Source organism: Artemia sp. Qi Xiang Cuo, chromosome 9 (genome assembly GCF_049724085.1).
Source record: "Artemia sp. Qi Xiang Cuo chromosome 9, ASM4972408v1, whole genome shotgun sequence".
Taxonomy (NCBI): domain Eukaryota; kingdom Metazoa; phylum Arthropoda; class Branchiopoda; order Anostraca; family Artemiidae; genus Artemia; species Artemia sp. Qi Xiang Cuo.
Genome location: NC_142802.1, coordinates 32,789,688 through 32,817,059, shown reverse-complemented (window position 1 = coordinate 32,817,059; position 27,372 = coordinate 32,789,688). Strand labels below are relative to the sequence as shown.

Genomic DNA, 27,372 nt, shown 5'->3' with positions numbered 1-27,372 from the left:
AGAGAAATTTGATAGTGTTAAATAAAAGTTTTGTTGTATTAAGGTAAAAGTTTTAACTTTGAGGAGAAAATTTTTTAGTGTTAAGGAAAAATTGCTACTTCTAACAGAATACTTGTTATCATAAATGAAGAAATTGTTATTTCGAAGAAAAATTTGGCATCCTTGACATGGAACTTGCTACTTCTTACAGAAAACTTGTTATCACTGACAAAAAAATGGTTACTTCTAAGAGATATTTGATAGTTTGAAGTAGAAGTTTGTTAGTATTGAGGAAAAAGTTGTTACTTCGAAGAGAAAATTTGTTAGAGTGAAGGAAAAATTGATACTTCAGACAGAAAACTTGTTATCACTGTCGAAAAATGTTTACTTCTAAGAGATATTTGATAGTTGTAACTAAAACTCTTTTAGTGTTACGGAAACGTTCACGATAAAAAGTTTTCTGTAAAAAGTAGCAAGTTTTTCTTAACACTAACAAAATTTTCTCATCAAAGTAACAATTTTTTCATTAACACTAACAGAGTTCTAGTTACAGCTATCAAATTTCTCTTAGAAGTAACAATCTTTCGTCAGAGATAACAAATTTTCTGTTAGAACTAACAAGTTTTCTGTCAAAGAGTTTTCGTAGTTTTCTGTCAAAGAGTTTTAATTAGAAGTTTGTTAGTATTGAGGAAAAAGTTGTTATTTCGAAGAGAAAATTAGTTATAGTGAAGGAAAACTTGATACTTCTGACAGAAAACTTGTTATCATAAACGTAAAAATTGTTACTTCTAAGAAAAATTAGGAATCTTTGACAGAAAACTTGCCACGTCTTACAGAAAACTTGTTATCAGTGACGAAAAATGGTTACTTCTAAGAGATATTTGATAGTTGTAGCTAGAACTTTGTTAGTGTTACGGAAAAAATTGTTTATGTGATGAGAAAATTTGTTAGTGCTAAGGGAAACTTGCTACTTTTGACAGAAAACTTTTTATAATGAATGGAAAAAAATTATACTTCTAAGAAAAATTTGATAGTTTTAAGTAGAAGTATGTTAGTATTGAGGAAAAAGTTGTTATCACAGAAAACTTGTTATCATAAACGAAAAATTGTAACTTCTAAGAAAAATCTGGTATCTTTGGCAGAAAACTTGTTAGTTCTAACAGAAAATTTGTTATCATTGACGAAAAATTGTTACTTCTAAGACAAATTTGATAGTATTAAGTAAAAGTTTGTTAGTTTTGAGGAAAAAGTTGCTACTTCGAATAAAAAATTTGTTAGTGTTAAGGAAAACTTGCTACTTTTGACAGAAAACTTTTTATCATGAACGGAAAAAAATTATACTTCTAAGAAAAATTTGGTAGTTTTATGTGGAAGTTTGTAAGTATTAAGGGAAAATGTTGATACATCGAAGAGAAATTTGAGTGTGTTAAGTAAAGTTTGTTTGTATTAAGTGAAAATGTTGATACTTCGAAGAGAAGATGTGTTATTGTTAAGGAGATCTTGCTACTTCTGACAGAAAACTTGTTATCATAATGAAAAAAATTGTTATCTTTTATGGAAAAGTTGGTGCTATCAGAAGAAATTTTGTTACTGCTAAGAAAAAAACTGTTACTTCTGACAAATTGTGCAAATATTCAATATGAATTTCTTATGTTTTAAGTATGTTTCACGTCATTCGAGGACATCTAGAAAGAAGTTGAAAGATATATCATGTTAAAAAATAATAATAATAAAAATTTGAAAAAATACTATGTTAAAAAAAAAGTTCACAAAAAGTTGGGGGGGGGGGCATAAATTTGTAGGGAGGGGGGTCCTCCTGTGTCTCAAGCAAGCAAAAACAGTATTAAAAAAGGGAGGGGGGCAAAAATTTGGGGGGCCTTTGGGGGCCTGGTGGGGGCCCTTCTGTATCTCAAGCTCTCAAAAAAAAGTAAAAAAATGGGGGGGGGGCTAAAGGTTGTGTGGAGGTTGGGGTAGGGGACCTTACAACACTGTTCAAATGGAGCTTGTGTATTATAACGACCATAGAGTTTCACCTCAGATCATCCTCTAAAATGTCTCAAACTGTTTCATCCAAAAAATCCCTAAAATGTTGATTAATTTGTTTTCGCTCAAATAATCCCCTAAAAGTAATTTCAGAATGTTCTTTTTGCTTCGGCATCCTTTTGCAATGTCACATTTAAAATTCCCAAGAAACCATTTCCTGCGTTAAATATATTCGATCTGTCTTGATCTCGTTTGAATTTCTGAAAAAATCTAAGGTGTTCCTAGTTACACTATTAAGATGTCGAAATAATATTAATTTATCTGTGACACTGAAGACCGGAGAAGCCATATTTAAAAATAGAATATCAATTTATCTCTGACACTAAAGTAGAGAAGCCATATTGTTTCTTATTCCCCTTATGTTAGAATTCCCCGTCGATTATTCAATCAATTTCCCAGAAATCCTGTCCCCTTCGTGGATCAATACACTTAGAATTCCCCGTCGATTATGCAATCAATTTCCCAGAAATATGTCCCCTTCGTAGATCAATAATCTGACTGTGATGTCACTCCCGGTCGGAGTCAATAATGTATTCCTACTCCTAACCAAATTTTGAGATAACCATTTTGTTCAGCATATTCTAGAGTCTGAAATAAGTGAGCTAGGTCTAGATGAATTGGATTCTTCTTAGAGTTAGTGATGAAGTCAAAATATTAGGTTTAAATGAATCGGATTTCTTTTAGAGTTAGAGACATATGAACTGGGATTTTTAGTCCCCGGGGGATGGGCTGCAAGTTATGAACTTTTCCCAATATTTACATACAGTATTGGTTATTGGGAAGTATACAGACGGTTTCAAGGAGGATTTTGTATGGTAGGCGGGGGGGAGGTCAGGTGTTAAGTGGGAGGATCTTTCCACGGAGGAAATTTTCATGGGGGAAGGGACATTGCTATGAAGGAACCGCCGGATTTTCCAGCATTATTTAAAAAACGATCAGAATTTTTTTTGTTTTTTTTACTGAAGTCAATACCTCGCTCTTTACGCCAAAGTTTTTTTTTTAGTATTTTCATAACAGATATGTATTCTAATTAAACGGCCTTTGTGATTAAGGGGTAATTCTTAAAGAGTTGGAATCAAATTCGAACTTTAGCGTAAAGAGCGAGGTATTGACTAGGGGGCGAACCCCCTAATGTACGTAATAACAATATATGAATATTGAAGTTCGTTAAGTAAGTTAATTCGTAAGTTATGTATTTTTTTTTTACAAATAAAAACGTTCGTAAATCAAATTAAAAGTTCTAGTGCCCTTTTTAAATAACCAAAAAAATTGGAGGCCCGCTAGGCCTCCTTCTCCGTCCCTTTTTTCTCAAAATAGTCCCTTCAAAATTTCGAGAAAGCCACTTCTATTTTCATTCGTTTATAAGATTTTGAACATTCTTCTATGTGGATTCTTTTGAGTATATTGTTTGTAAGTTACTATTCAGTTAACATCAAACAGTTTGTGGTAACGAACTGGAAGTAAGGAGCGACCCGGCTCAATAGTAACCGAAACTCTAAAAAACGGAATTTTGATACCAATAGATACATCAAAAGAATCAGATTTTTTTGCTGATTTCAGATATATAAATTTCATCAAGTTTATTCATACTCATCAAAAGTTACGTGCCTGAGAAAATATGCCTTAGTTTCGAAAAATGGGGGAAAACCCCCCTAAAAGTCATAGAACCTAAATAAAAAGTGCACCATTAGATTCAGCGTATCAGAGAATCCTACAATTAAGGTTTCAAGCTCCTATCTGCAAAAATATGGAATTCTCTATTTTTTGCCAGAAGAAAGATCACGGATGCGTGTTTTTTTTCCCCCCATTGATGATCGTATCGACCCAGTGGTCCTAGAATATTGCAAGTGGGCTCATTATATTAGAAATTAAAAGTTCTAGTTCGCTTTTCAAGTGACCAAAAAAAGGAGGGCAACTAGGCCCCCTCCCACAATAATTTTTTCCGAAAGTCACCTAACCAAAATTTTGAGATAACCATTTTGTTCAGCATGGTCGAAAATATATACTAATTATGTCTTTGAGGATGACTTACTACCCCACAGTCCCCTGGGGAAGGGCTGCAAGTTATGAGCTTTGCCCGATATTTACATATAGTATTGGTTATTGGGAAGTATACAGACGCTTTCAAGGAGGATTTTGTATGGTAGGGGGGCGGTCGGGTGTTACGTGGGAGGATCTTTCCACGGAGGAAATTTTCATGGAGGAAGGGACATTGCTATGAAGGAAGCGCCGGATTTCCCAGCATTATTTAAAAACGATCAGAATTTTTTTTGTTTTTTTACTGAAAGTAAGGAACAACATCAAAACTTAAAATGAACGAAAATTACTAAGTATATGAGGGGGTTCACCCCCAAGTCAATACCTCGCTCTTTACGCCAAAGTTATTTTTAGTATTTTCATAACAGATATTTATTCTAATTAAATGGCCTTTGTGAGTAAGGGGTCATTCTTAAAGAATTGGAATCAAATTTGAACTTTAGCGTAAAGAGCGAGGTTTTGACTAGGGGGCAAACCCCCTAATGTACGTAATAACAATATATGAATATTGAAGTTTGATAAGTAAGTTAGTTCGTAAGTTATGTATATTTAAAACTAATAAAAACGTTCGTAAATCAAATTAAAAGTTCTAGTGCCCTTTTCAAATAACCAAAAAAATTGGAGAGCCGCTAGGCCTCCTTCTCCGTCCCTTTTTTTCTAAAAATAGTTCCTTAAAAATTTCGAGCAAGCCACTTAACCAAAAAAAAAGTAAAATTAATATACAAATTTCGTTTTATTTTACTCATACGTTATTGAAAATTGATACATTGGCATCAATGACTTGGATAACAATTTCTCAAGAGAGGGCAAATGACACATTTTAATCGACAATAGTTCTTCTTAAGAGAGGGGGGCGGGGTATGGAGAGTTGTAGTTGTGCTTATAACTGTTCGGGCAGCCACCATTTTTCGCTGGGAAACAAAGACTTTTATTGAAACATGCAGTCTTCATAAAAAAAGGAAGAAAAGCAAGGACTGTACAAACATTTTTAAGCGCATTGGCAGCGTTTATTTTTGCACGCAGTTTTTGAGCTGCTAGATGAAACTTGCCTTCTTGGTAAAGCCAATTGGATTATTTTCTTAAAATTGAATTTATACAAAGTTTCCGAAATTAAAACCTTGAATTCCGTAGTTCGTGGCAAGTATTGCTTATAATTGTATCGTTATTAAATTTAATCTATCTGAAAACGTCCCAGGGACACAACTAGACAATGAGTAAAATAATGCTCAACCAAAATAACAGTAAATAATATTGTTTCGTAAAATGAAGGTTACGTTAAAACGTAATTCTTAACTTTTCTAGATGAATGTAATGAAACAGATGTGAAATGAAAAAAAGACACATAGAAGTCTATTCTTCTGCAGTGACCTGAACCATCTCCGCCTGTTGTGTAGTTTCATTGCACAACTTAACACTGATGAAATTCTCGGTATTACATAAATCTTACTCCAAAGAAATTTTCGATAAGAAACCATATATTAGTTTCATTCAGGAGGTTGAAAGTGGTCCTGAAGTTGAAAATTGTAATTTAGAAGATAAACAATAACAATCTGCGTTTTACTTACATAGATCTATTCAGCGTTCATTAAGGAGGCAATGTTTGAAAAATCTTTGGAAGTGCCAGTACAAGTTATTTAAATATAAATTTTAAGTCCCATTTTTTCGTTGGTGCCCAAGCAAAGCACAAGAATTAATTGATAGAAAAGAGTGTGATTAAGTGAAAAAGGTAGGTTCTTCCTTTGAAATTAATAACTCAATTATAAAATACATATATGATCTAGCGTAAAAAGACCACCTTATTTTTTCAAAAAGGCTAATATCAGAAGTAAAGGGATATATTTGCTTTTTTTTTGTCTATCGGCGAGCAGTCACACATAAAAGGATTTAAAGTCAGAAATAGGGAGAGCTGAAAATGTCTATTATATCCATTCTCCTATTCTATTTTCATTCATTTGTAAGATTTTGAACATTCTTCTAGGTGGATTCTTTTGACTATATTGTCTGTAACTTACTATTCAGCTAAAATCAAACAGTTTGTGGTAACGAACTGGAAGTAAGGAGCGACCCGACTCAATAGTAACCGAAACTCTAAAAAACGGAATTTTGATATCAATAGATACATCAAAAGAATCAGATTTTTATGCTGATTTTAAATATGTGAACTTAATCAAGTTTAGTAATACACATCAAAATTTACGTGCCTGAGAAAATTTGCCTTATTTTCAAAAAAAGGGGGAAACACCCCCTAAAAGTCATATAACCTTAATAAAAACTACACCATTAGATTCAGCGTATCAGATAATCATACAGTTGAGGTTTTAAGCTCCTACCTGCAAAAATATGGAATTCTGTATTTTTTGCAAGAAGAAAGATCACGGATGCGTGTTTTTTTTTTTTCCCAGGGCTGATCGTATCGACCCAGTGGTCCTAGAATATCGCAGGCGGGCTCATTAGAACAGAAATTAAAAGTTCTAGTGCGCTTTTTAAGTGACCAAAAAAATGGAGGGCAACTAGGCCCCTCCCACGCTCATTTTTTCCCAAAGCCACCCGATCAAAATTTTTAGATAGTCATTTTGTTCAAAATGGTCAAAAAATATAATAACTATGTCTTTGAGGACGATTAATCCCCCACAGTTCCCAGGGTAAGGGCTGAAAGTTTAGAACTTTCACCAATGTTTACATATAGTATTGGTTATTGGGAAGTATACAGACACTTTCAGAAGGAATTTTACTGGTAGTGTGGGGGTTTGGATGTTACTTGGGAGGATCTTCCCATGGAGAAATTTCTCATGAGAGAAGGGGCATTGCTATGAAGGGGGAACCGTATTTCCCAGCGTTATTTAAAAAAAAGATTAGAAATTAAATAAAAAGAATATGTTTTTCAAAAGAAAGTAAGGAGCACTTCAAAACTTAAAACGAACAAAAATTAGTACGTATATGATTTGGTTTACCCCCTAGTCAATGCCTCGCTCTTTACGCTATAGTTTTTTTTAGTAATTACATAAGAGCTATTTATTCTAATTAACGGCCTTTGTGATTAAGGGGTCATTCTTAAAGAATTAGAACAAAATTTGAACTTTAGAGTAAAAAGCGAGGTATTGACTAGGGGATTAACCCTAAATTTATGTAGTAAAAATATACGAATAAAAAAGTTCGTTACGTAAGTTAATTCGTAAGTTACGTATATTTATTACTAATGAAAACGTTCGTAAATAAAATTAAACAACTTTCGAGAAAGCCATTTAACTAAATTAAAATATAATATGCAATTTTCGTTTAATTATTCATGTACGGTGAGCCAAAATCAAAACCTGCATTAATTGAAAAACGTTCAGAAATTATAAAAAAAAACAAGTGTTCTTAACTGAAAGTAAGGAACAACATTAAAATTTAAAACGAACAGAAATTATTCCGTATATGAAAGGGGCTGTCCCCTCCTCAACGCCTCGCTCTTTACGCTAAAGTTTGACTCTGTCTCACAACTTTATTTTTTTAAACAATAAAAACTTTAGCGTAAAAAGCGAGGCGTTGAGAAGGGGACAGCCCCTTTCATATACGGAATAATTTCTGTTCATTTTAAGTTTTAGTATCGCTCCTTACTTTCAGTTAAAAAAAAACTTGTTTTTTTGTTTAATTTCGTCGAAGAGCCGTTCCAAACCTTCCACAAATCTTTCCATGATGGAAGTTTTCATGGGGGAAGGGACATTGCTATGAAGGGGGCGCCGGATTTCTCAGCATGGTAAAAAAATATAATAACTCTGTCTTTGAGGATGATTAATCCGCCACAGTTCCCAGGGGAAGGGCTGAAAGTTATGAATTTTACCCAATGTTTACATATTGTATTGGTTGTTGGGAAGTATACAGACACTTTCATGGGGGAATTTTACTGGTAGTGTGGGGGTTTGGAGTTGCTATAACGGGGGCGCCGGATTTCCCAGCATTGTTTTAAAAAAAAAAATCAGAAATTAAATATAAAAAAAACATTTTTTCCAACTGAAAATAAGGAGTAACATAAAAACTTAAAACGACCAGAAAATATTACGTATATGATTGGGTTCACCCCCTAGTCAATACCTCGCTCTTTAAGCCAACGATTTTTTAGTACTTTCATAAGAGCTATCTATTCTAAATAACGGCCTTTGTGGTTAAGGGGTCATTTTTAAGGAATTGGAACAAAATTCGAACTTTAGCTTAAAGAGCGAGGTATTGACTAGGGGGCGAACCCCCTAATATACGTATTAAAAATATATAAATATAGAAGTTCGTTAGGTAAGTTAATTCGTAAGTTAAGTATATTTATTACTAATAAAAACGTTCGTAAATAAAATTAAACAAGTTTCGAGAAAGCCATTTAACCAAATAAAAGTAAAATTAATATGCAAATTTTGTTTTAATTATTCATGTACGGTGAGCCAAAATCAAAACCTGCATTAATTCAAAAACGTTCAAAAATTAAATAAAAAAAACAAGTTTTTTTAGCTGAAAGTAAAGAACTATGTTAAAACTTAAAACGAACATAAATTATTCCATATATGAAAGGTGCAATCCCCTCCTCAACGCCTCGCTCTTTACGCTAAAGTTTGACTTTCTCACAACTCTTGTTTTTTTTAAACAATAAAAAACTTTAGCGTAAAGAGCGAGGCGTTAAGTAGGGGACAGCCCCTTTCATATACGGAATAATTTCTGTTCGTTTTAAATTTTAACGTCGTTCCTTACTTTCAATTAAAAAAAACTTGTTTTTTTATTTAATTTTCTTTAAAGCGCCAATGACACAGTAGGTTTTAGAATTTTACAGTGAGAGTAGCAGGCGATATCCAAACTCTTGTTTGCAGTAATTATTGTTCGTTTCAAGCTTCATTTGCATATTCAATTTGAGTTTCATTCGTTTTAAGCTTTATTTATACATTTATATTAGCATCGATTGTATGTTTGTTTACATTGATTGTTTATTTAATTTCTGATCGCTTGGGTTTCATTTAATCTTCAATAGCAAAATTTTTTTCTTCGTTTTAAGTTTGATTTGCATATCCTATTTAAGCATTACTCGCTTTAAGATTTATTTATTCATTTACATTATTACTTGTATGTTTTTTGCTATGATTGTTTATTTAATTTCTGTTCGTTTTGGGTTTCATTTATTCTTTAATAAAAATTCCTGGTCATTTTGAGTTTGAACCTTAACAGGTATTTGTATATGCTGATCTTAAGTGTAAATGGTCTTTACTTTTCTTTGAAAAACTTCTTTTTCTGAAAGTTTTTTAAATTAATTTTTGTTCGTTTTTTTTTGCAAAAGTTTCAAGTCTTTAAAAATTCCTTATTTCAAATCGAACTTTTTTTTCAACATCAAATGCTCATTAAAGTATCAAAACTACTATCAAATAAACAATATCAAAGTAAAAAAATAACAAAGTAAAGATAGCATCAAAGTAAACAAGGTATCGAAGTACAAATAAGTAATTTGCAGAACTTACAGCCCATGGACTGTAAATCGAAGTTGCCACGTAAGTCAATAAATCCAAGTATTAGAGTAAATAAAGTGTCAAAGTAACAATAATCAAGTTTCATAACTCAGAGTCATTTCTCCGGGGTTGGGGGTTCAACCCCGGAAGAATATTTATTTGGCCTTTGAACTTTTTTGAACAAAATGGCAATCTAATAATTTTGACCGGATGCCCTTTGAAAAAGTGAGGCCCGGGCTAGTTGACCATTGATCACTTTTGACTCTTAAAAAAGAACTAGAAGTTTCAATTTCCGATCAAATGAGCCCCCTCCAAAATTAATACAACCCTCCCTTCCAAAAAACCATATATTCTAATAAAAAGCAACTTACATTAGTTACAATCCATGCCCCGGGGGCTAAGGAGGATCTCTCAACCCCTGAGCTATAATAATTTGAATTTTGGACTATTTTGAACAAAATGGCTTTTTCAAAATTTTGATAAGATAAATTTGGGGGAAAAGGCACAAGGGGGGGGGGAGGAGTAATGCTAAGGGGTGGGTGGGTTTGGCTGTGTACAACCTTCCCGTGGTGGCCTTGTATTAAATAATCTTAATGCACAGCTAAAAAAACATTAAAACATCAAAACACTATTACCTTTAGTTTTCTATTGTCAAAAACTTAGTAACAGAAAAAATTAATTCAAATACAGTATATAGAGCTATCCTTCCATTTGCGCTGCAATTAGGAGGATATTAGGGGATTAGATTTATTGCTATGGGATGGCCGGGGCTGGCCGCGCACAACCTTTCCGTGGTGGCCCTATTTTCACTAATCTTAATACACAACTAAAAAAAAAACAATAAAACATCAAAACTTTATAACCTTTATGACCTTTAGTTTTCTATTGTCTAAAATTTAGTAACAGAAAAAAATTGATTACAAAAGACTAAAATAACTTTATATAAGAGATAACCACTCAGAAGCAGTAGACTATATAGGGCTATCCTCCCATTAGCGCTGCAAATGTGAGGATATTAGGGGTGGGATTTAATTCTAGGGGGTGTGTCATTTGAGTCCCCTTCAAAGTTTATATGAATACCTCTTCCACAAAAGCCTTATATGCCCCCGCATCATAAGTTACAGCCCTTCCCCCGGGCTCTGGGGCTGGGGGATTATGTTGACCTCCAAGTTTTTGTTGTCTGATCGTTGGACTACTTCAAACAAACTAGCAATCTCAAAAGTTTGATCAGAAACATTTGGAAGAAAGGGTGTGTGTGTGTGTGGAGAGGGGGGTAGATGCCCTCCAATACCTTTTGAATCATAAAAAGGCAACCAGAACTTTCAATTTCAAATCAAATGAGCCACTTCTGAAGTTTATACGACCTCTCCTAGCATGGAAACCTTATATGCCCCGGGGCATAACTTAAAAAACTTGCCCCCAGGCTCTGGGGTCTTGGTCAACCTTGGAGTTTTTAACGTCTGATGTTTGAGCTATTTTTAACAAAATGGATGTCTCAAAATTTTTATTGGATGGGTTTGGGTAAAAAAAGGGCGTGGGGGGGGGCTAATTACCCTTCGATCCCTTTTGACTCTTTAAAAATGAGCTAGAACTTTCATTTTTCAATCAAATGAGCCCTCTCTGAAGTTTATACGAGCATCCCTTCCAGAATAACCATATATTCCCCTCAGGATATAACTTACAACGCCTGTCCCTGGGCCCGGGGGGGGGGGGGTTGTCGACCCCAGAGTTTTTATATCTGATGTTTGAACTATTTTTAACGAAATGGTCATTTCAAAGTTTTAATTGAATGGGTTTGGGGAAAAAATCGTGGGGGGAGGGGCTAGTTTCCCCCTGATCTCTTTCGACTCTGAAAAAGTGAACTAGAACTTTTAATTTCAGAACAAATGAGCCCTCTCAGAAACTTATATACAAATCCCTTCTATAAAAACCGTATTTGCCCCCAGGGCATAACTTACAACGCCTACCTCCGGGCCCTGGGTGTTTTTATCGACAACAGATATATATCATGTGGCCTTTGAACTATTTTTAACGCAATAGTAATCTCAGAAATTCTATCAAATGGGTTTGGGGGAAAAGGCGGGGAGAGGGGAGGGGCTAGTAGTTCTGCGATATCTTTAGACTAAAAAAAAGTGAACTAGAACTTTAAATTTCCAATCAATTAAGCCCTCCCTGAAGTTTGCACGAATATCCCTTCCATAAGAACCATATATACCCCCAGGGCATAACTTACAACGCCTGTCCTCGGACCCTGGGGGGTTGTGTCGACACCGGAGTTTTTAATCTGATTTTTGATGTATTAAAAAAATGGCTATCTCAAAATTTTTAAATAAAATCTATTTGCCCTATAGATCTCTTTTGACTCTTAAAACCCAGCTAAAACTTTAAATTTCCAATCAAATGAGCCCCTTTTGAAGTTTATGCGATCATCCTTTCCATAAGAACCATATATGCACCCAGGCCATAACTTACAACGCCTGCCCCTGGGCCCGGGTTTTTTTTTTCGACACAAGAATTTTTTTATCTGATCCTTGAACTATTTTTAACAAAATAGCTATCTAAAAATTTTCATCTAATGTATTTGGGAGCAAAGGGCGTTGGCGGGAGGCTAGCTGCTCTCCTATCACTTTCGACTCTTAAAAAGTGAACTTTAACTTTCATTTTCCTATCAACTGAACCCTCTTTGAAGTTTATACGAGCATCTCTTCCATAAGAACCATATATACCCCCAGGGCATAAATTGCAACGACTATCCCCGGGCTTTTTTTTTTTTTTTTTTTTTTTTTTTTTTTTTTAAACCCACCTCCTCTCCTCTCAGTGGTACTAACTTCATTATTTCCGAAACTGACAACAACACTTATGTACCACCAACACTAAAAAAAAAATTAAAAAAAAAAAAAAACCTACAAATTTTTTAACATTACATTATCATAACAATTAAACTATAAATTTGAGCAGTTAATACATTACAGATTTAATTTGGGGGCATTCTACAACCAATTAACCAACATTAATACAACATCTGCCTAGCCGCTTTGCAGGGTGCCCTTCCGGTATAGGGAACCCCTTCCCCTGTGGCACCAACTAACAAACTCCAAGAAAATACTTTATTTTGCCTCAAAAATTCCTCTGTTTACCTTATAATCCCATCCTCCCAAATTACTCTCTCTTACCTCAAAAACGCCCAAATAAAAAACTTTGTCTGAACATCATCTTACACAAACATACCCTCAACACTTAGACAAAGTTTTTCATTTTTAATTTTTTCCTTTATTTCCGCATTTTCTAAAAACCCTTTTCAACTGCTCAAAAAAAAAAAAAAAAAAAAAAAAAAAAAAAAAAAAAAAAAACATAATTTAATAAATGTTCATTTCAAAATATTTCTCAAATCTATTACTTATTCTCAAAAAATCTACTTCTTTATCCAAAAACTTTTTAAAAATATCGATATTTATTTTTTCCTTTCTTTTTCTTCTACTCCATACATACCGGCATAAATTTCCTACTATAAAACACACCATATTTTTTTTTATCCTCCATTTTTTCCTTTATATCTAACTTTATAATCCTTTTTTTATCCTCCTCACTTTCTATACTCCCACCTAAATTTCTTACTATCTCAAAAACAAAATTAAAAATATTTTCATTTTTCTCACACTCCAAAAATTCATGAGATAGTCCATCTAGTAACACCTCTGAACAGAGGTGACACCTTGGGTTTTCACTTCTAATAAAAAGTGCAATTCTATCTCTATACGGCATAATCCCATGTATTATCATAAACATAACTTCTCTCACCTTTGTTTCCATGGGGAAGGCGTCGAGGTTACTAAATGCTGTTTCAAAATTTATAAAAGGTTCTTTTTCCTTTACATGATAAATTGGTTCATTTCCTGTCAATTCCAGCAAATTTCCAATTTCACGTTTTTTTCATTTTTTCCTCTACTTCTAACAGGCCAGTTTCTTTTGCCTGTTGTATAACTTTAAAAAATGTTTCGTGCATACATTGGGATCTTTGTTTCTGGAAAATCTTCTTCATTCAGTGCTTTTATTAGCCACTCTCTTGTTAAAATAGAATGATTTCCTCCATTTAGGGAGTCAATGGTATTTCTTATTAGGAGGTTCTTGCAGGCTGACCGAAAATCCACAACTCTATTTCCACCTTTATCTTTAGGTTGATAAAGCATTCCCTTGTTTAGTTTTTCAACCTTACCCTGCCATACAACCCACCACCTATGTTTCTCAATGTCTGTCGCCAGGAACTCCGGGAGGGGGGTTATTGGTGCAGGAGGGAGGAGTCGGGTGATGCAATGAAGTTTTATGTATGTTGCTCTTTGGAATACGATCAAAGACAAATTTTTTTCAATTCTACATGCAAGTACTAAATTTCTGCCACTTTCTTAGACCATGCCTTCTGCCACATGTGTCCTTCTGTGCTAATATTAACTTCAAGTATTTTCGTCGACGTCACGACTGGTAACCACGAAACATTTTCCAAGCTCTTTTTCCATTTTTCATTATCACTTAGAGGTAGCATGTTGCTCTTTTTCTTGTGGATCTTTAACTTATAATGTTGTTCATACCATCTCAGGGCTCGAGTTACTTCCAGTACATCTTGAGATCCATTCGCTAAGAAAGTTGCGTCGTCTACATAAGCCGCTGACTTGAGTACCTTTGCCTCGCGAATGGGTATACCTGTAATAGGCCTACGTGCTTCAATATATTTTATTAAAGGATCAAGGTAAATCTCAAAAAGATACGACGAGCTCGGGTCTCCTTGTCTTAAACCAATTTCAAAGGGGAATGGTCTCGTCTTTTCTCCATTCAAAACAATCTGGCCTGTAGCATTTATATATAGGTTCTTAAAAAAATTTAAAAACTCTTTACAAAAAGAAAATTTCTCTTTCATCAAAATCCATAATATTTCTCTCTCTACCGAGTCATATGCATTAATTAAATCTATGCAGGTTAATACCCACAAAAACTCAAGTTTAAAAGCTCTTCTTATTTTTCCAGGAATAGATCTCTCAGAATTCTAAGTATATGCTGTATTTTCCGGCCTTTTATCCCACCGTATGAAGTCTCTCCTATTAGCTTCCCAATAATCTTCTTTAGACGATTAGTCAATATTTTTTAAACTAATCGAGTATCGCAGGGCAGTAGCGAAATTGGTCTCCAATTTTCCAGTTTCTCTGGGTCTCCTTTTTTGGGACCAAAGTAATCACTGCTAGTGTTTGGGTTTTGTCTGCTCCTTTTTTGATCATTTCATTCATCGCCCCTAAAAGCGTTTCAGATGTATCACTATAAAAGAATTTGTAAAACAGATATCCGAGGCCATCCTTTCCTGGGGCTATCCTGCTCTTTGCTTCTTTCAGAGCTTGATTTAGTTCCTGTTTTATGATATTCTTACATAAAAGTTCATTTTCATGGTCGGCTACTTCATTAGTGATGCAGAAATCTTGTAAAAAAAAACCTCCAATGTCCAGATTCTCTTTTCTCTTATGTATCTTTCGGTAGTAGTCCCGGACTTGCACACGGATTTGTGTCTCTTCTTCGATTATTTTTCCTTCATCTTGTTTCAAACGTTTCATTATATTTTTTCTTCTCTTTTTATTTTTGCTTTCTGGATCAGTGCTAGACTAATTTGCTCCCCTTCATATATTACGCTTAGTCGATTGGTTTTTTTCCAATATTCAAAACGCTCATTTTCCAGTTTTTTTAGGTCGTTTTTAATTTTCTGGTGCTCAATAATTGTGCTGTTTGCATTTCCATCTATTTAAACTTTAAGTTGTGTAAGAACTCTTTTAAAGTGACTCTCATGTGTCGTGTTTTCTTATTTAATTTTTATTTCTAAATTTATTTTTAAAATTTCTCTATCCCTTTTAATATTAAAACACATCTATAGGTGTAGTTTTTTTTTTTTTTCGTTTTACATAAAATCCGGGATTTTACCTTTGATTTGATTCCTTACCCACCTATCTTTAAGCGAGTCTGGGTGCAGCTTCCAAAAAACAGGCTTCACTATTTGATCTTTTGTTTGTTTTTTTCAACAATCATTCGCACAGCATAGTGATCAGAAAAAGTTACATGTTCGTGTATCACTTGAATAATTAATTTTTCCATTCCGGATGTTACATAAATTCTGTCAATACGGCTTGCGCTGCGAGTTCCCACTCTTGTAAAAGATTAAATAAAAAAAACAAGTTTTTTAAACTGAAAGTAAGGAGCGACATTAAAACTTAAAACGAACAGAAATTATTCCGTATATGAAAGGGGCTGTCCCCTCCTAAACGCCTCGCTCTTTACGCTAAATTTTTTTTTTTTTTTAAAAAATAATTTTGTGAGACAGAGTCAAACTTTAGCGTAAAGAGCGAGGCGTTGAGGAGGGGACAGCCCCTTTCATATACGGAATAGTTTCTGTTCGTTTTAAGTTTTAATGTCGCTCCTTACTTTCAGTTTAAAAAACTTGTTTTTTTTATTTAATTTCTGATCATTTTTTAGTTAATGCAGCTTTTATTTGTATAAAAATTTTACTTTTCTTTTGCTAAATGGATGTCTTTACAAATTAACTTACGTAACTAACTTCTATATTCGTATATTTTTCTTCTGGCAAAAAATACAAAGTTGCAGATTTTTGCAGATATGAGCTTGAAACCTATGTAATAGGGTTTTCTGATACGCTGAATCTGACGGTGTGATTTTCATTAAAATTCTTTCACTTGTAGAATTTGTAGAATTCTACACTTGTAGAATTCTTTCACCTCTTTAAAAAATCGAGTAAATTTTCTCAGGCTCGTAGCCTTTGATGAGTAATACTAAACTTAATAAAATTTATATATTTAGGATCAGCATTATAAACACATTCTTTTGATACATTTATTGACATCAAAATTCCGTTTTTCAAAGTTTCGATTACTATTGAGCTGTATCGCTTGTTTTTTTTATTGTTTTTTTTATTACGTATATGTTAATACGTATATGATGGGGTTCTCCCCTTAATCAATAGCACGCCCTTTACGTTAAAAGTAAAAAACATTTTGATTCACAAAAACCTGAATCACAAGGCCGTTTAATTAGAATAGATAGCTCTTTTGAAAGCACTAAAAAAAACTGTAGCGTAAAGAGCGAGGTATTGATTTGGGGGAGAACCCCCTTACATACGCTATAATTTCTGTTCGTTTTAAGTTCTACTATTCCTTCTTACATTTCAGTTGAAAAAACTTGTTTTTTTTAATTTAATTTCTGATCGTTTTTTAAATAATGCTTGGAAATCCGGCGCCCCCTTCATAGAAATGTCCCTTACCCCAAAGAAACATCCTCTACGGAAATATTCTCCAGAGTAACCCCATCCTCTAGCCCCCCCTCCATAAAAAATCCTTCCTGAAAATGGTTGTATACTTCCCAATAACCAATAAATAATGCTGGCAAGTCCTGCGCCCCCTTCATGGCAATTTACCTTCCCCCATGAAAGAGTCCATCATGAACAGATCCTCCAACATAACCCCCGACCCCCCCAACCCCACCCCAAACACAAAAAAAACCTCCAGAAAACTTCTGTATAGTTCCCAAAAACCAAAACTAAATGTTAACATTGGGTAAAATTCATAACTTTTAGCCCTCCCTCTGGGAACTTCGGGGGATTAAGTCATCCTAAACGACATGGTTATCATATTTTCGACCACGCTGAATAAAATGGCTATCTAAAAATTTTGATCGGGTGACTTTAGGAAAAAAAAAGCGTGGGAGGGGGCTTAGTGGCTCTACATTTTTTCTGGTCCCTTAAAAAGAGAATTAGAATATTAAATTTACGTTCCAATGAGCCCTCCCACGATATTCTAGGACCACTGGATCATTACAATCACCCCTGGGGGAAAAACAAACAAACAAAAAAACAAATAAACACGCATCCGTGATCTTTCTTCTGACAAAAAATGTAAAAGTCCACATTTTTGTAGATAGGAACTTGAAACCTTTACAATAGGGTTCTCTGATACGCCGAATATGATGGTATGATTTTCATTAAGGTTCTATAACTTTTAGGGGGTCTTTCCCCTTTTTTTTGAAAATCAGCCAAATTTTCTCAGGCGCGTAACTTTTGATGGGTAGCACTAAACTTGATGAAAGTTATATATTTGAAATCAGCATTGAAATTTGATTCTTTTGATATATCTATTGGTATCAAAACCCGTTTTCTAGAGTTTCGGTTACCATTGAGCCGGGTCGCTCCTTACTTACAGTTCGTTACCACGAACTGTTTGATATGCTATTGTTTTTTTCTATCCACACATCTAGTAAACTGTAAGTCTGAATAAATTTTTTAAGCGTTTCATTTATACGTCTACATGCAATTTTCTTATTTTTTACCGAAATGTCGTCTTCTCTTAATACGCAGTTAAAATCTCCCAGTAAGACTATTTTTCCATTTAGTGTTGTGCACTCTGGTAGTATTGTTTCAGTTACAAAAAACTCTCTCATTTGCATTATTGGTGCCTGATGGTATGCGTAAATTTACAAGGCTCATTCCACTAAGTTTTATAGAACATATTGCACCATCGTCCTCGTATGTAAAATCCTCTGGATTCACTTCTAATTCCTCTTTTAGAATTAATCTAGTGGCATGTGTTATGCCTGCGGTGAAAAGTATGTATCGTAACTTTTGCAACTTTTCCCCGGGCTTGGGGGCTGTGTCGACACCAGAAATGTTGTTATCAGACTTAAACTGTTTTAAAAAAAATGTCTATCTTAAAATTGTATCTCATACATTTGGGTAAAAAAGGCGGACAGGGCTACCTGCCCTCCGATCACTTTTAACTCTCAAAAAGGTGACTAGAACATTCAATTCCCAATCAAATGAGCCCTCTCTGAAGTTTAAGTGAGCATCCTTACCATAAGAACCATATATGCCCCCAGGCCATAACTTACAACGCCTGCCCCCGGGCCCTGTGTTATTTTTTCGACACAAGAATTTTTTTTTATCTGATCCTTGAACTATTTTTAACAAAATAGCTATCTAAAAATTTTCATCTAATGTATTTGGGAGCAAAGGGCGTTGGGGGGAGGCTAGCTGCCCTCCGATCACTTTCAACTCTTAAAAAGTGAACTACAACTTTCATTTTCCTATTAACTGAACCCTTTTTGAAATTTATACAAGCATTCCTTCCATAAGAACCATATATACCCCCAAGGCATATTGCAACGACTACCCCCGGGCTTGGGGGCTGTGTCGACTTCGGAAATTTTGTTATCAGACTTAAACAATTTTTTTTTAAATGTCTATCTTAAAATTGTATCTGATACATTTGGGACAAAAAGGGCGGACGGGGCTACCTGCCCTCTGATCACTTTTAACTCTCAAAAAGGTAACTAGAACATTCAATTCCCAATTAAATGAGCCCTCTCTGAAGTTCATACGAGCATCCCTTCCGTAAGAACCTTATATGCCCCAGGGCGTAACTTACAACGCCTGCCCCTGGGCCCTAATTGGTTGTGTCGACATCGGAGTTTTTTTTTATTTGACCTTTGAACTATTTTTTACAAAATGGCTATCGCAAAAATTTTATTTGATGCATTTGTGAAAAAAGGGCGTGTTGGGGGCTGGTTGCACCCCAATTTCTTTTGACTCTGAAAAAGTGAGCTAGAACTTTTCGTTAAAACTCAAATGAGCCCGCTCTAAAGTTTATACGAGCATCCCTTCTATAAGAACCATATTTGCCCCCAGGGCATAACTTACAACGCTTGCCCCCGGGTACTGGGAAGTTGTGTCGATCCTGGTGTTTTTTATATGATCTTTGAACTTTTTTCAACAAAATGTCTATCTCAAAACTATATCTGTTGCATTTGCGGAAAAGAGGGCATGGGGGGGAGGGGGTAGTTGCCCTCCGATATCTTTTGACTCTGAAGAATTGAACTAGAACTTTTAATTTTCAATCAAATGAGCCCTCTCTGAAGTTTATACGAGCATCCTTTCTATAAGAACCATAGTTCGGCTGTCCTCTGACAGAACCTAGTATCTACAAAAAATTCGAATTTTAGTTAAGAGTGAATCCCGCCTAACTAGACCAGAAGGAATCCAATGGTGCAAACGAAATTATTCCCCGATGCTTAGTTTCGTTGATATTACCTAGTATCTACACAGGAGTTCACCATTTTTTTTGTGTCGTTAGTATGTACATACTAGAAATCGACATTTACGCCAAAATCTAGCAACTGAGATATTACAGTTTATCAGTGAAAACAATCAGCAGCAGCATACAAAGAGCATCATCACTTCATTGTTTAAATAAACACGGTAAAAATACATAGAAAAAAACAACGTTTTTGCGTTTTTCTCTGACCTTACTCAGATGTAGATACTAGGTTTTGTCGGAGGACAGCCGAGTTGCCCCCAGGGCATAAATTACAACGCCTGCCCCGGGTCCTGGGGGGTTGTTTCTACTCCGGAGTGTTTATTATATGATCTTGGAACTATTTTAACAAAATGCCCAGCGCAAAATTTGTATCTCATGTATCTGGGGAAAAAAGGGCATGGGAGGGGGGGGCTGCTAACTGCCGTTCGATCACTTTTGGCTCTTAAAAAAGTGAAATAGAACTTTCAATTTCCAATCCAATGAGCCCTTTCTGAAGTTTATACGAGCATCCCTTCCATTCAAACCTTATATGCCCCCAGGGCATAACTTACAACGCCTGTCCCAGGGCCTTGGGCAGTTGTGTGGTAATCGGAGTTTCGTCATCTGACCTTTGAACTATTTTAAACAAAATGTCTATCACAAAATTTTTATTTGATACATTTGGGGAAAATAGAGTATGTGGGATGGGGGGGTAGTTGCCCTCTGGTCTCTTTTGACTCTTCAAAAGTGAACTAGAACTTTTAGTTTCCAACCAAATGAGCTCTCTCTGAAGTTTATACAAGCATCCCTTCTATAATAACCATATTTGCCCACAGGGCAGAACTTGCAACACCTGCCATCGGACCCTGGGGGGTTGTATCGACCTCGAAGTTTTTGTTTCATGATCTCTCAACTATTTCTAACATAATGGCTCCCTCAAAATTTTAATCGCATGTATTTAGGAAAAAAGGGCGTGGGGAGGGGCTAGTTGCCCTCTGATCACTTTTGACTCTTAAAAAGTGAACTACAACTTTCAATTTCAAATCAAAAGAGCCTTCTTTGATGTTTTTACGAGCATCCCTTCCATAAGAATGATATATGCCGCCAGGGCATAAATTACAACGACTGCCCCTGAGCCCTGGGGGCTATGTCGACACCGAAGTTTTTGTTACCAGACTTGAACTATTTTTAAAAAGATGTCTATCTAAAATTTTTTGTCTGATACATTTTGAGAAAAGGCCGGGGGGCTATCTGCCCTCCGATCACTTTGGACTCTTGAAAAGTGAACTAGAATTTTCAATTTTGAATCAAATGAGCCCTTTGTGAAGTTTATACGAGCATCTTTTCAATAAAAACCTTAAATGCTCCCAGGGCGTAACTTACAACGACTGCCCCCGGGCCCCAGTTGGTTGTGTCGACATCGGAGTTTTGTTATTTGACCTTTGAACTATCTTTAACAAAATGGCTATCTAAAAAATTTTAGTGTATGTGTTTGGGTAAATAGGGCGTGGGGAGGGGGCTAGCTACCCTGCATTCTTTTTTGACCCTGAAAAAATGAACTAAAACTTTTAATTTCCAATCAAATGAACCATATCTATAGTGTATACGAGCATCCCTTCTATAAGAACCATATTTGCCTCCAGGGCATAACATACAACGCTTGTCCCAAGGCCCTGGGAGGTTGTGTCGATCCTGGCGTTTTTCTTAGGGCATAACTTACACCGCCGGGCCCCGGGCCCTGGGGGGCTGTGTCGGCCCCAGAGTTTTCGTTGTATGATCTTTACTATTTTCAACAAAATGGCTACCTCAAAATTCTTATCTGATGTATTTGGGAAAAAAGGGCATGGGAGGGGGGGGGGTGCAAGCTACCCTTCGATTACTTATGACTCTTAGAAAGTGAAATATAACTTTAAATTTTCAGTCATATGAGCCCTCTCTGAAGTTTATGCAAACATATCTTCCATAAGAACCTTATATGCCCTCAGGGCATAGCTTACAACACCTACTCCAGGGCCCTGGGAAGTTGTGCCGTCATCGGAGTTATGTTGTCTGATCTTTGAACTATTTTTACTAAAATTTCTATCTCAAAGTTTTTATCTGATGCATTTACGGAAAAGAGGGCGTGTGGGGGGTTAGTTGCCCTGCAATCTCTTTTGACTCTTAAAAAGTGATCTAGAATTTTTAGTTTTCAATCAAATTAGCCTTCTCTGAAGTTTATAAAAGCTTCCCTTCTATAAGAACCACAATTGCCTTCCGGGCATAACTTACAACGCCTGCCCCCGGGCCCTGGGGGGTTGTGTCGACACAGGAGTTTTTGTTATATGATCTTTTAACTATTTTAACAAAATGGCTATCTCAAAATTTTTATCGGATGTATTAGGGAAAAAAGGGCCCGGGGGGGACTAGTTGCCCTTAGACCATTTTAGACTCTTCAAAAGGGCACTAGAACTCCCTCCGAAGGTAATACGACGATACCTTCCATGGGAAGTGCCTCTGGGAAAATAATAATAAAAATAAATAAATAATAGCCGTATGGCCTTTATATAGGCAACACTATAGCGCTGCCTCTGATAAAGTAGAAACTTGCGCAATCAAGCATATCTAAACAAATTCGAAAACAATCGAAAAATGTATTTTTAAGGAAAGAGATTTCCATACAGAGTTATGAAATTTTCAAAATTAGCGGGTTACAAAAATAAAATAGGAAGTGTGGGTGAGAATAAGCAGAGAACAAGCTAAAAACCTATTGCACTATTAAATAGTTCGTGGTAACAAGCTGTAAGTCAAGGAACGACTCTGCCCAATAGTAACCGAAACTATAAAAAACGAGATTTTGATAACAAGAGATACATCAAAAGAATTAGCTTTTTTTGCTGATTCCAAATACATAAAAAATTTTTAATTTGATGTTACCCATCGAAATTTAAGAGTCTGAGAAAGTTTGCCTTATTTTCAAAAAGGGGGAAAATCCCCCAAAACTCCTGGAATTTCACTTAAAATCGCACCATCAGATTCAACTTATCAGAGGACCCTACTGCAGAGGTTCTAAGCTCCTATATGCAAAAATATGGAATTTTTTATTTTTTGCCAGAAGAAAGATCAAGGATGCGTGTTTAATTATTTATGTGTTTTTTTTTTTTCCTAGGTGTGATCGAATCGAACCAATGGTCCTAGAATATCGAGGTACGGCTCATTTAAAAGTAAATTAAAAGCTCTCGTGCCGGTTTTAAGTGACCAAAAAGATTGCTTTGTAACTAGCCCCTGTCTCACGCCCTTTTTTCCCCAAAGTCAGCCGATCAAAATTTTGATATAGCCATATTGTCCAGCACAGATGAAAGGTCTAATAAATAGGTCTTTGGGGATGCTATAATCCACAGAGCCCCTTGGGAAAGGGCTGTAAATTATGAAATGTGCCAATTGTTCGCACCTAGCATTTTTTGGGAACTATACAGACTTTTTTATGGGAGGGTGAATTTTCTCCGGTGGGGGGAGTTTTCTGCCGTGGGAGATTTTTTGGGGGGAATGTACCGTTGGGAGGGAAGTTTCTGGGGACGAGCTCCTAAGGGGAAATTTAACACGGGAAGAATTTACCAGAATTCCTACACGAATTTCATTTTATATGTCGTACTTTCCCCTTGGCGACTTAATTTTACATGTGGAAATTTTCTGGGTGAATTGTCTGGGGGAAATCTTCAATTGGATCAGGATTCTCTGGAGAATTTTTAAAATGGGGGGATTTTCTGCGGGAGATATAATCCATGGAAATTTTCAGCAGAAGAAGTTCTCCTTGGGGAAAGTTTCCGCAGGATAAACTTTCCCTTTGAATGGTAGGACGGTTCCGAGAAAATATTTCAACATGGGGGAATCATCAATATGAAAACAAAAATGAACACAAATTAAATAAAAAACAGGTTTTTTTTAGTGACAGTATGCCAAGGAGAATTTTTATGGCGGAATCATCAGAAAAAAAAAATTGGGAGGAATTTGCAGCGAGGATGGAATTGTCCGGGGGTAATTTTCCGGGAGACAGGGGAAAATCTTTAGCGGTAGAACTTTCCATGGAGCGATTTTCACGGGCGGGGGAATTTTCACGGAGCGGGAGGCGGGTTATCCTGTTTTATTTGAAAAACGATCAAAATTAAATTAAAAAACAAGTTTCTTTTAAATGAAAGTAAGGAGTAACTTTAGAACTTAAGACGAAATGAATTGCTCAGAATATGAGGGGGACTACCTCCTCTTCAATGCCTCTCTCTTAGCGATATAGTTTAAACTTTTTTTCCATTCTTAAAGAATTAAATAAACAAAAAACAAGTTTTTTTTATATGAAAGTAAGGAGCGACATTAGTAAAGAGGGGGGTCCGACTCGTGTCACCCACCCCTGCTGCCACCTACAACTTTTTTAACACCATATATTGGCACGAGAACCACGTGGTTTATGGTTTTTGTCAGTGAGAATTTGAAAAAACAGGATTTTTCTCACTTGAAAAAACATGAATTTTGTCACATTTATGGTTGTTTTCATGGATGGATATGTGTGTTGGTCGATTTATTTGATGTTTTTCATGGATGTTTAATGGTTTTTGTCAGTGAGAATTTGAAAAACAGGAACTTTGTCACATTTATGGATGTCAAAAGCAATTCATGTCTGTTATATGGTTTTCTCAGTGAGAATGTAAAAACAGGATTTTTCTCACTTGGAAAAACATGAATTTCGTTACATTTATGGTTGTTTTCATGGATGGATATGTGTGTTGTTCAATTTATTTGATGTTTTTCTCGGATGTCAACATCAAATTATGGATGTTTTATGGTTTTTGTCAGTGAGAATTTGAAAAACAGGGTGACAGGACCACGTGGTTTATGGTTTTCTCACTGAGAATTAAAAAACAGTAGTTTTCTCACTTTTAAAAACAGCAACTTACACACATGGAAAACAAAACACCCCGTGGTCCTGTCACGAGTAGCACATGTGAACTTGATTTACATAATCGCTAGGGGAAATTATTGATTCACGAAGGGGAGAATTAAGAAACATTAAGGCTTCTTTAATCTTAGGTCTGAGGGATAAACGTTCTTTAGGTCAGAGAGAAAAATTAATATTCTATTTTTAAATAGGGCTTCATTGATCTTTAGTGTCAGGAATTATAATTGACATCACTTGTTATCTTGGAATTATGCGGGAGTCTAAAGAGATAGAAATTCTATTTTTAAATACGGCTTCACGGAGCTTTAAGTCGGAGAGATAAATTGATATTCTAACGAAACCCTAATAGTTTAGCTAAGAAAGTTTATGAGATGAAGAGATTAACGTAGGAAAGGGTTTCCTAGAAATTTGAAATGCGTTAGCGCAGAGATGCCAAACAAAAGGAACACACATAAATTACTTTTATATTTTTGCAGAAACCTATCGTGAATCAATAATCCCCCTTAGAAACATCAAATTAATTTCCCCTTTCTTGACAGATCAATCAATCAATGACATCATCTGTCAGACTTTAAAAATTTTCGCCTAGAAAAATTTCTCCAGGAATAGATCCAAATCATTAATGTCTTTGCCTCGGGAACAGTTCTACTGGTCGAACTCCAAAGGATATTAATAACCACAGGCCATGGACCCAATGATGCAAGAAGCATATTGGAAATGAATTGTTTTAGCGCGCAAACATGTTTATTATTAATTTGAAATGCATTAGCGCAGAGATACCAATAAAAAAGGAACACGCTGAATATACGTCTAGGGATTATTTGGGTGAAACCATTTTAGACAGGTTATGGAACTATTTCGGCGAAACAGATAGAGACATTTTAAAAGAAGATTTTTGAAGAGATTTTAGAAGAGAATTTAATGGTGAAACTCTGTGGTCGTTATAATACACAAGTTTCATAAGAACAGTGTTGTGAGGTCCTCTAACCCAACCCCAAAGGGTTCCAATCCTCCTACCCCAACCCCGAAGGAAGCCCCCGGTCCTCAAAGGCCCCCAAGCTCCCAAAGGACCACCGGCGCCCCCAAAGGCCCACCCAGACTCCCACAGACCCTCCCCGGGCCCCCCAAAGGCCCATCGAGCTCCCAAAGGACCAACGGGGTCCCAAAGGCCCTCCACCGGCCCCCAACTGCCCCTCCAGACCCCCAAAGGCCCTCTCTGTACCCCAAAGGCCCTCCCTATGCCCCCAAGGCCCACCCCCGGCCCCAAAAGGTCCCCCGGCCCAGCGAAGCGCTGCAGGGCGGCGCCGTGGTCCCGGACCGTGCCGCAGGCTGTGCCGCAGGGAGGCGCCGCGGGCCAGGAAAGCGCCGCAGGATGTGCTACAGGGAGGCGCCGCAGGAAAGCGCCGCAGGAAAGCGCCGCAGGATGCGCCGCAAAAAAAATAAACTAAAAAGTAAAAATTTCGATCACAGAAGGGCACCCTCCCCCAAGGGTCCCCCAAACACCCTCCTCAGACCCCCAAAGGTCCTCCCCTGGTCCTCAAAGGTCCCCCGGGCACCCAAAGGACCACCCGGCCCTCAAGGGCCCCCGGATCCCCAACCCCCCGCCCCGGGCCCCCCAAAGAGGCCCCTCTCCATTTTTTTAATGCTTTTTTATGGCTTTATTATATCTTTTCAGAACAAGTTCCAGAACCTATTTTCCAGATCCACTTTTCAGAACAACTTCAGAGCAAGTTACTTTCTTAATGTCCCTCCTAAACCCATTTTCTAACTTGAAGTACTTATCTTTTTCACCCACAACTATACTTTACTGATTTGGATACCTCAACACCAAGAAATATTTTTCAAAAGTCATTTCAGAGCAAGTTACTTTCTTAATGTCCCTCCTAAACCAATTTTGCAACTTGAAGTACTTATATTTTTCAATCACAACAATACTTTACAGCTTTGTGGATACCTCAACAAAAAGAAATACATTTCAAAGACCATTTCAGAGCAAGTTACTTTCTTAATGACCATCCTAAACCCATTTTCCAACTTGAAGTACTTATCTATTTCACCCTCAAATATACTCTACAGCTTTTTGGATACCTCAACATCAAGAAATTCTTTTCAAAGACCATTTCAGAGCAAGTTACTTTCTTATTGTCACTCCTAAATCAATTTTCCAACTTGAAGCACTTATCATTTTCACTCACAACTATTCTTTTCAGATTTTTGGATACCTCAACACCAAGAAATACTTTTCAAAGACCATTTCAGAGCAAGTTACTTTCTTAATGTCCCTCCTAAACCCATTTTCCAACTTGAAGTACTTATCTTTTTCACCCGAAACAATACTTTACAGCTTTTTGGATACCTCAACACCAAGAAATACTTTTCAAGGACCATTTCAGAGCAAGTTGCTTTCCTAATGTCCCTTTTAAATCCATTTTCCAACTTGAAGTACTTATCTTTTTCACCCGCAACTACACTTTACAGCTTTTTGGATACCTCAACACCAAGAAATACTTTTCAAGGACCATTTCAGAGCAAGTTACTTTCTTAATTTCCGTTCTAAACCAATTTTCCAACTTAAAGGACTTATCTTTTTCACCCCCAACTATACTTTACAGCTTTTTGGATACCTCAACACCAATAAATAATTTTCAAAGATCATTTCAGAGTAAGTTTTTTTCTGTATATCCCTCCTAATCCCATTTTACATCTAGGAGTACTTATGTTTTTCTCCCACACCCATAAATTACAGATTTTAGTAAACCTGAAAACCAAGAAATACTTTTCAAAGACCATTAAAGAGCAACTTACTTTCTTAATCTCACTCCTA

The 27,372-nt window shown here is 36.0% G+C and overlaps 1 protein-coding gene and 1 long non-coding RNA gene across 2 annotated transcripts in view; both read left to right on the top strand.

Moving 5' to 3' along the window:
- LOC148948582 (uncharacterized) overlaps window positions 1-27,372 on the top strand; it is a 225,656-nt gene that overhangs the window by 163,801 nt on the left and 34,483 nt on the right. The gene's annotated exons all lie outside the window — the stretch shown is intronic.
- LOC148948581 (uncharacterized) overlaps window positions 5,566-27,372 on the top strand; it is a 181,200-nt gene continuing 159,393 nt past the window's right edge. Inside the window, exon 1 of the long non-coding RNA XR_016142249.1 lies at window positions 5,566-5,785. This is a non-coding gene — a long non-coding RNA (uncharacterized LOC148948581). The remainder of the gene's footprint in view (window positions 5,786-27,372) is intronic.